The sequence below is a fragment of the Rattus rattus genome, chromosome X (assembly GCF_011064425.1).
Source record: "Rattus rattus isolate New Zealand chromosome X, Rrattus_CSIRO_v1, whole genome shotgun sequence".
NCBI lineage: Eukaryota > Metazoa > Chordata > Mammalia > Rodentia > Muridae > Rattus > Rattus rattus.
In genome coordinates this window covers 66,355,337-66,364,065 of record NC_046172.1, presented here as the reverse complement: position 1 = coordinate 66,364,065, position 8,729 = coordinate 66,355,337, and the positions used below count along the sequence as shown (strand labels likewise).

Sequence of the window (8,729 nt, the reverse complement as noted above, 5' to 3'; positions counted from 1 at the left end):
AGCAATAGAAACAAGACTACATGGCATCATCAGGGCCAATTCTCAAAACAAACACTGAATATCAAAACACACCAGAAAAAACGGAATCTAGATTTAAAAATCACATTTGATCATGATGCTGGAGGACTTCAAAAAGAAACACATGAAGACTCCCCTTAGAAAGCATGAAAAACATAAATAAACAAGTGAGAAGCCTATAGGAGGAATCACAAAAATCTCTGAAGAATTCCAGGAAACACAATCAAACAGGTGAAGAATTAAAAATGGAAATAGAAGCAATAAAGTAAGAACACAGGGAAACAACCCTGGATATAGAAAACCAAAGAAAGAGACAAGGAACCATAGATACAAGATCACCAACAGAATACAAGAGGTAGAAGAGAAAATCTCAGGAGCAGAAGATTCCATAGACATCATCGACACAACTGTCAAAGATAATGTAAAACGGAAAAAACCACTGGTCCAAAACATACAGGAAATCCAGGAATCAATGAGAAGATCAAACCTAAGGATAATAGGTATAGAAGAGAGCAAAGACTCCCAGCTATATCTTCACAGAGAAATTGGCAGCATGTGGGCAGTGAACTCCTTGTAAGGAAATTCTGTAAGTGCTGAAAACATGTTCTACTCCATTGAATTCTTTCCCAAAGCTATAGTTTTAAAACATGTCTTGCTTGGTCACTACCATTAATACCTTGTAATTTTTCTAAGTGGAGATGGGACTTTTTTACTGTTCATGGATACTAATTTTTCATTCCTGTTCATTTATGTAGATAACTTTTGTGTCATAACATCACTTTTTAAAACAAATGTTGTCTACTTTATATTTTTATAGTTGAGGTATGTTCTCCTCTAGTAATTGACTCGCCTAGTGATGAAAACCTGGAAGGTTCCTAGCGAGCCATTCTTAGTTCATGATGGAATCTGGAAACACTGATTCTCGTATCAGTGAACGAATCAACAGCAACAAAGGAGTAAATAAAGTCCTTGGCAAGAGGGAAGGTCAGGAAAGTGAAAGTGAAAGCATTCTCATTCTTTTGTACACTTTTTAACTGGACTGCTACTAGAAGGTTATCATTTGCCAATTGGGTGATCATCCACCATCTATTAAAGACTCCCTACTGAGGTGATTACAATTTGTGACAAGTTGGTATTAAGCAATAATTGCACCATTAGGGATCGCTTGCCCTTCTGGTCATTGTTGTGGTTCTCAGCTTTTACAGCTGGGTAGGGGTAATTGCTTTTATCCCTTGGCAGCTTACACAGCACCTTCAACTATTATGAGCATTAGATCCTGGGGAGAAGGCTTCTGGTGTAGCTGGGCTGTCCTGAGACCAGGACACACTTAATATGAATTAGAAGTTTTTATTGAGCCACATAGAACCAGCTAGGGACACTCACTCTTTGACTACAAGTCAAAAGAGGGGGCCCCAAGCTGAGAAAACAGGGGCTAAAACACTTCAAGTTTAGTATATTCCATTGCCATAGTTCTGATGGCTCTTAGCAAGCACGGCAGGTTATGAACTTTTAATAAGGCACAGTTGTGTCACCATGGTGTTTCTGTTTGGGGAGCAGAAAGCATTGTGGTTACAGAAACAGAACAATGCAGGTTAGCAGAAGTCCCTGTAAGAGCTCTGCGTACCTGATAGGCAGGTTCAATTATAGCTCAAGGCTGGGTCAGCAATTATTGAATAAATTTTTCTCACTTCAGTTCCACTTTCTACAAGTCCTGTATCTGAATTGTTTGATATTGCCAGCAATAGGATCTTTTATTTTATTTTTTACAGTCCAGTCGTTATCCTCTTCCGGGTCCACCCTCCGACACTTCCTCATTCCATTTCCTCCTCAAGGATGTCCCCACCCTACAGACCTCCCTCCTCTAGCGTCTCAAGACTCTCAAGGTGTTTCTTCTTTCACTGAGGCCAGACCAGGCAATCCTCTGCTGTATATGTGTTCATATCAGCTGGTCTATGCTGCCTGGTTGAGTAGCTCGAGGTGTCTATGAGAGAGATCCCTGGGGACCAGGTTGATTTGAGACTGCCCTGTGGTTTTCTATAGGGTCGCCCTCCTCCTTAGCTTCTTCCAGTCTTTCCCTAGGTCAACCACAGAGTCCCTGTCTTCTGTCCGTGGCTGGGTGTAAGTGTGCATCTGTCTCAGTCAGCAGCTGCGTGGGCCTCTTGGGCATACCGTGTCTGGCACACCATAACGTAGTAATAGTGTCAGGCCTTGGGCCTCCTTGTGCTGGATCCCAATTTGCAGGCCCTGTCACTTAGCTCAGGCTCTAAGATTAAAAATTGATAAAATGGGACTGTCTTGGTTAAGGTCTTGTTATTTAACAGCAACAGACACCATGATCAATACAAGTTTTATATAAGGACAACATTTAATTGGGGGCTGGCTTACAGGTTCAGAGGTTCAGGCCATTGTCAAGTGGGATGTGTGACCAAGCATATGCAAACCATCACATGGAACTCATTGGAAAACTGAAAAGCTTCTATGGCAAAGAACATAGTCATTAGGACAAATGCATGCAACCTACAGATTGGGAAAAAGTCTTCCACTAACCCCATCAATAGAGGACTAATATCCAAAATATATAAAGAACTCAGAAAGTTAACCTCAAAAAACCAACAACCCAATCAAAAAAATGGGGTATAGAACTAAACCGAGAATTCTGCAACAGGGGAGTCTTGAATGACCTAGTCACCAGAGAAATGCAAAGCAAAATGACCCTGAGTCCATTTATACAAAGATCAAAACTCAGGTGACAACAGATGCTGGCAAGAACGTGGAGAAAGGGTAATGCACTCCTTTATTGCTGGTGGGATTGCAAACTGGTCAACCACTCTGGAAATCAATCTTGAAGATTCCTCAGAAAATTAGAAATGATATACCCTGAAGCCCAGTTATACCACTCTTGGGAATATACCCGAAGATGCCCCACAACCACAGGGGCTGGGCTCCACTAAGTTCATTATGGCCTTATTGATATGAACCTGAAACAACAGATGTCTCACAATGGAAGAATGGATACAGCCAATGTCATTTCATTACACAATGGGATGTAATTAGCTATTAAGAATGGGGAAACACCATGAGTTTTGCAGGCACTAGATGGAACTGAAAATATCATCCTGGGTAGAAATAACTCAGACCAAAAGGACATGCATGACATGTATTTACATTGATTTACATTGACTACTTTCTGGGTTTTCTTTCTTCCACCATTCTTCATCCTTTCTCCTCTTCAATGCCCTACCACTAATGGGAAAAAAAGGATAGAAAGGAAAGGGTAATGTTATCATTATACTTTCCTGCTTAATAAAATGTCAAAGTTTTTTCTTGCGGGCAAGTTTGATCTTCACTGTCAGGATATCTAATTTCTTCTTTCTTCTCTGTGCGCGACTTCTTAACAAAAAGTGACCAACAACAACCAACTATTATTTTAATTTTTTAAATCTTAGTTTTAATGATGGTTCTTAAATGTTTTAACCCTCTTTCTAGCCCACCACCCACCAAAGGTAATGGAAAAGAAAGGACATGGGAGAAATGGACCTGTTTAGAAAGGGATCTGTGTTGTCAGGAAATCAGCAGTTCAGTTCAGTTCAACAGCAGCTCGATCTACTTGCAAACACTTTGTGGATATACCCGCAGTCTAGTTTGGTAGAGGCAGATAGCAAACACAAATGAGCCTTAGCCGCGGCAGGCGTCAGCAGGAAGGACCAGTAAGAACAGCAGAATTTGTCAGCTGTGCCTCTCTCAACAAAGTGAGGGACAAGGACCAGCAAGCATGCTTTAGCTAGCTCTATAACAAAATAGCTCAGCCTCAGTCACTGTCTGTCGAGTCCCTATTTATACTCTCAAACATCTTGTATCCTCCAGGATCTTTCCTCAGCATGTCTTGGCTCCAGGACTAGTGTCTATCTCTGCTGATATCAGCCTGAGTCTACTGAAGTGGCAAAAATACAACACCACCAAAGTTTGGTTTTTTTTTTGCTTTGTTTTGTTTTTTGTTTTTTTCTTTTTGGTGTATTTCTCTCTATGGGTCCTGACAAATGGGCTCGACTACACAATAATAGGTGGACCCGATATATGTGTATGGGTGTGAAGAATCCTTCATCACGTCCTTTCCACGTGCTTGTTTTAGCAAAATGTCCTTTTTATTGTGTCTGCTGCATCAAAATGTTTCTTCACATATGTCTACCCCAGGTCTGCTTTAACCTTCCACCTGTGTCCATTTTAGGAAAACACACCTTCACATGTTTGTCACAAAAGCACCATCCAACACAACTGACTTTCCAAAGAACCCTTAAGTTTCCATCAACCAACAACCAACCACCAGGACCTTGCCTCTCAGGGTCCTAGCAATTATCTACCCTCTGAAAGTTTCCAAATTCTAAATGTCACACAATTGCAGAAACTATCTGCTGCTGGCAGAATCACCCCTGCTCAAGCACCAGGGCAAATCATAGCCACTGCTGTAGGCAATTCAAGCACATTCTACCACCTGGGACTAAAATGAAAATATATTCTTATAATATTTTTTGTGTCTTTTAAAAAACAAAATGCCAAAATTGTGTTACAGGTGTAATTTCCTTGTATGTGCATATATGTGTGTGTGTGTATACACATACACTACATTATACATTACATATGTGTTTATAAAATAAATATAAATTATGTTCCTGTATATTCTTTTGGTTTTTTTTTTTTTTTTTACTTTTCAGGGTTTTTAATAGTCACATGCAGAAGTTTGGTTCATTTCAGCTCCTTCACTGCCAAACCTGGGGGCAGGGACTGCTTCAGCTTCTCTGCCTTCTCTTTGTCTGTGATAACCAGGGTGTAAAAATTTTCACAAGCGGACCTTGAACTTACACATTATCCATGTTCTTCTTGATCTTGACAGATTTGGCATCCTTCAGCTGGGCTGTAGTAGAAGTCCTTGATTTCCTCAATTTCTTTTCTTTTTTAAAAAAGTTTATTTATTTAATATGTATAAGTACACTGTAGCTGTCTTCAGATACACCAGAAGGGAGCATCAGATCTCTTTACAGATGGTTGTGAGCCACCATGTGGTTGCTGGGTTGAACTCATAACCTCTGGAAGGCAGTGGTGCTCTTAACCACTAAGGCCTCTCCAGCCCATTCCTCAATTTTCTGAGGCATGGCGACGGGCGCTCAGCTCTGGCGTCAGCACAGGGGCGAGCACTGAAGAGAAAGGAAAAAAAAAGTTTCTTATAAAAAAGGTTCAGAGCTAGGAATCACAAAGGATAATATGAAGCATTTGCATTTGCCTTTCTGGCTTGTATTAATTACTTTTACATTGCTGTGGAAATGCCATGACCAAGGCTACTTAAAGAAGAAAGTTTATTTTGGGGTTGCAAAGTGTTACTGTGCATAATAGTGGGGACATTAGGTGGCAGATGTGGTGGCTGGAGTGCCAAGCTTCAAGCTGAACATTCACATCTGGATCCACAAGTAGAAAGTAGAAAGCACATTGTAAATGGTGCAAGCTTTTGAAACATCAAAACCTACCTCTGGGGACATTCTTCCTCTTGCTGAGCCAAACCTAAGCCTCCCTGAACAACCACTACCTAAAGGTCAAGTAATCAAACACCCAAGAATATTGGTGACATTTCAAGTATTAATTAAGAGTTGGCTTAGGAGTTTCAGAGTTAGTCCATGGTGTACATCATAACAGCAGACTGGCAGCATGATACTAGGCAGAAAGGTAGCTGTGAGTTTACATCCTGATCCATGGAGTACAAGCAGAAGAGTGAGACTGGGCCTGATGGGGCTTTACACCACAAATCATGCCACTCCTTCAACATGTCACAGCTCCTAGTCATTCTTAACAGTCCACCAACTGGAAACCAAGCCTCAAATATCTAAGCCTATGGGGCCATTTAATTTTAAGCCACCATATTTTGTTCCCTGGCCTCCACAGTCTTACAGCCATAGCACAATTCAAATGCATTACTCCACCTCCAAAAAAAGTTCACATAGTCTCATAGTCTCAATACTGTTTAAAAAGTCTAAAGTCTCTGCTGAGACTCAAGGCCAATCTTTTCAATTGTAATCTTTTTGTAAAATCCAAAAACAAATTATATACTTCAACGTGGCATAGAATATGCATTACAATTCAAAAAAAGAATTGAAAAAAGGGCATAGTGAGAAAATACTGAACCAAAGCAAACCACCAGGACAAACTCAACTGTTGTCCAGTCAGCAGCTATGTCCATTCTTGAAGGCTTAGATGACTCTTCAGTTCTCCCATCCTTCCTGCCTTGTGGATTAGAACACACTTCTTTCTTGAACTGTTCCATTCCATGTGTAGCTGTCCTCAGGAGACATCAGGCAGATATGGCACGTCCAATACCTTGGGGTCACAAATGCTGAAGGCACTTCACTTTAACAGCTTCATTGGACAGCCTTTGTAGGCCTCTATGCATGGTCTCCCCTGCCACACATCTGGCTTCAGATGCTGTCCTAAACCACAAAAGAAGAATCCAGAACCCCTTTATTCCTGTATCCTTCATGACTCTAAAGCCAGAACCATATGGCTGATGCTACCAAGTTCCATTGTCTGTTCAGAATGGAGCCTGGACTCCCTCCTTGAATTACATGTGATTCAACAGATAATTCCTTAGGCCTTTTATTTTTCCAAGGTGCAGTATTAACTGGATGAGCTTTTATCTTGATGACTCCCTTTATTCCAACACCTCCTCATCTCTTTTAGCACAAGCCTTGGCTCCAACATTACATTCCTGAGTGTTCCTTAATATGTGAATTGTGATTTTTCTCTTCCTGCTTTCAATGCCGTCTGTTTGTTTGATATACTTAGTGTTTATATGCTGGGAGGAGTTTCTTTTCTAATTCTGTGTACATTGGGTCTTGTGTGCTTCTTGTATCTATATGGGTATATCTGTTCTTAATTTGGGGAACGTTTTCCTCTATGATCTTGTTGACTATACTGCCTATTCCTTGACATGGATTCTCCTCATTCTATATAATTTGAAGATTTGGTCTTTTCATGATATCCCTCAGTTCCTTTTGTGCTTTTTAAAAACTGTCCATATTTTTTGATTGAATGGTTCATTTCCTCTACTTTATGTTCATGTTCTGATACCGTATCTTCAGCATGATTCATTCCACATTTAAGAACATCCCTGAATTGTGTAGTTGGACTCTACCTGTAGTTTCTCAACTTCATATTCTTTTCAGCCTGATTCCTCCTCAATATTTCTACTTTTTGTCTAAATCCAGGTTTCAATAAAAACATCAAAGAGGACTAACTAGAGCTGAAAAGAACGAATTAAAAAATCCACTCCTTACTAGGTGCACCACTCGGAAGAGCAGGCCCTACACTGTACTGGGCAGCACAGTAGAACTGGCTCTAGTGAGGTGGACACAGGACAACCAGCCCCAAGGGTTCTGGGGAAGCTGGACCTGTCCCTCCCCTGGGCAAAGCAAGAGAGCTGGTTCTGGTGGCATGGAGATGCAGGAGAGCTGGTGAGCTAACCAGAACAGCTTCAAACCCTTTGTGTTGCCCTACTCCAACATCCTGTTGTTGTGAACTGCTGGAGCATGAAAGGTTATAGGGTTGTCCAACAGATCCAAAACTGCAGGGGATCTCTCCATGGTCAACAACAGGATATCTAGAGGACTTCCTGTGAAAGACCCAAGTATTGATAGTGTAGCAACAAAAGCCTGAGGGTGTTGTATATACCAATGAGGTCATTGCAGTGAACCTTTTGCAAGTAAAGGTGTGGGCAAAGGGGTATATAATGTATGTATTTATTACAGCTTTTCATGACAAAGTTTTGTTGTTTTTATTTTGTTTTAGGGGGAGGTTGCAAGGGTGGATGTTAAACATGAAGGGACTGGAACATGAATGGTTTGGGGTGCCTTGATGTAAGAAATTTACAGAGAATCAAATAAAATTAAAAAAAAAAAAAAGCTGGGTGGTGGTGGCACACACTTTTAATCCCAGCATTTGGGAGGCTGAGACAGGTAGATATCTGTGTTCCAGGCTATCCTGGCTGAAGGTGCTTGCAACACCATAAGAACAACAATACCAACCAACCAGACCCCACCAGAGCTCCCAGGGAGTAAACCACCATCCCAAGTGAGTTCCAGGACAGTCAGGACTACACAGAGAAAACCTGTCTCAAAAACAAAAAACAAAACCAATCAGGACTCAAAGGAAAGTCTTACAATTAGAGTTAATCAAGCAGAAGAGAGAATCTCAGAACTCAAAGTTAAAGTGGAATGTCTAGGTGAAAGAAGCAAAGAATATGAAAAAATTGAGATAGTGTACATATAGAAAATATGAAAAATAATGAAAAGAACGAAGCTTCCAGTTATAGGGATAGATGAGATGATTCCCAGGTCAATGGCATAGACCAGCTTTTCTGAAAGATCAAAGAAGAAAACGAACTTCCCCAAACTAAGAGAACACGTAAGTATACAAATACAGAAAGTCCCAGATGCCAGGAAAGCAAGAGGCTCCCAGAACCCAACAGGGATGAAGTTAGCTGAAATACCCAAGACGAGAGGGAGAACCTGTAGAAACCATATCCAGAGGTTAGGCATGGCCTGGGTTGGGGGATGGGGCCACCCACTCATCTCCAATATTTTAGCCCAGAATGGCTCCTGTCTAAAGGAAATACGGGGACAAAGAGTGGAGCAGAGACTAAAGGAAAGGCCATCCAGAGACTGCCCCACCTA

At 41.0% G+C, this 8,729-nt stretch overlaps 1 pseudogene; it reads right to left on the bottom strand.

The window, feature by feature from the left end:
* Window positions 1-4,758: 4,758 nt before the first annotated feature.
* Window positions 4,759-7,640, bottom strand: LOC116887965 (annotated as a pseudogene).
* Window positions 7,641-8,729: the final 1,089 nt, after the last annotated feature.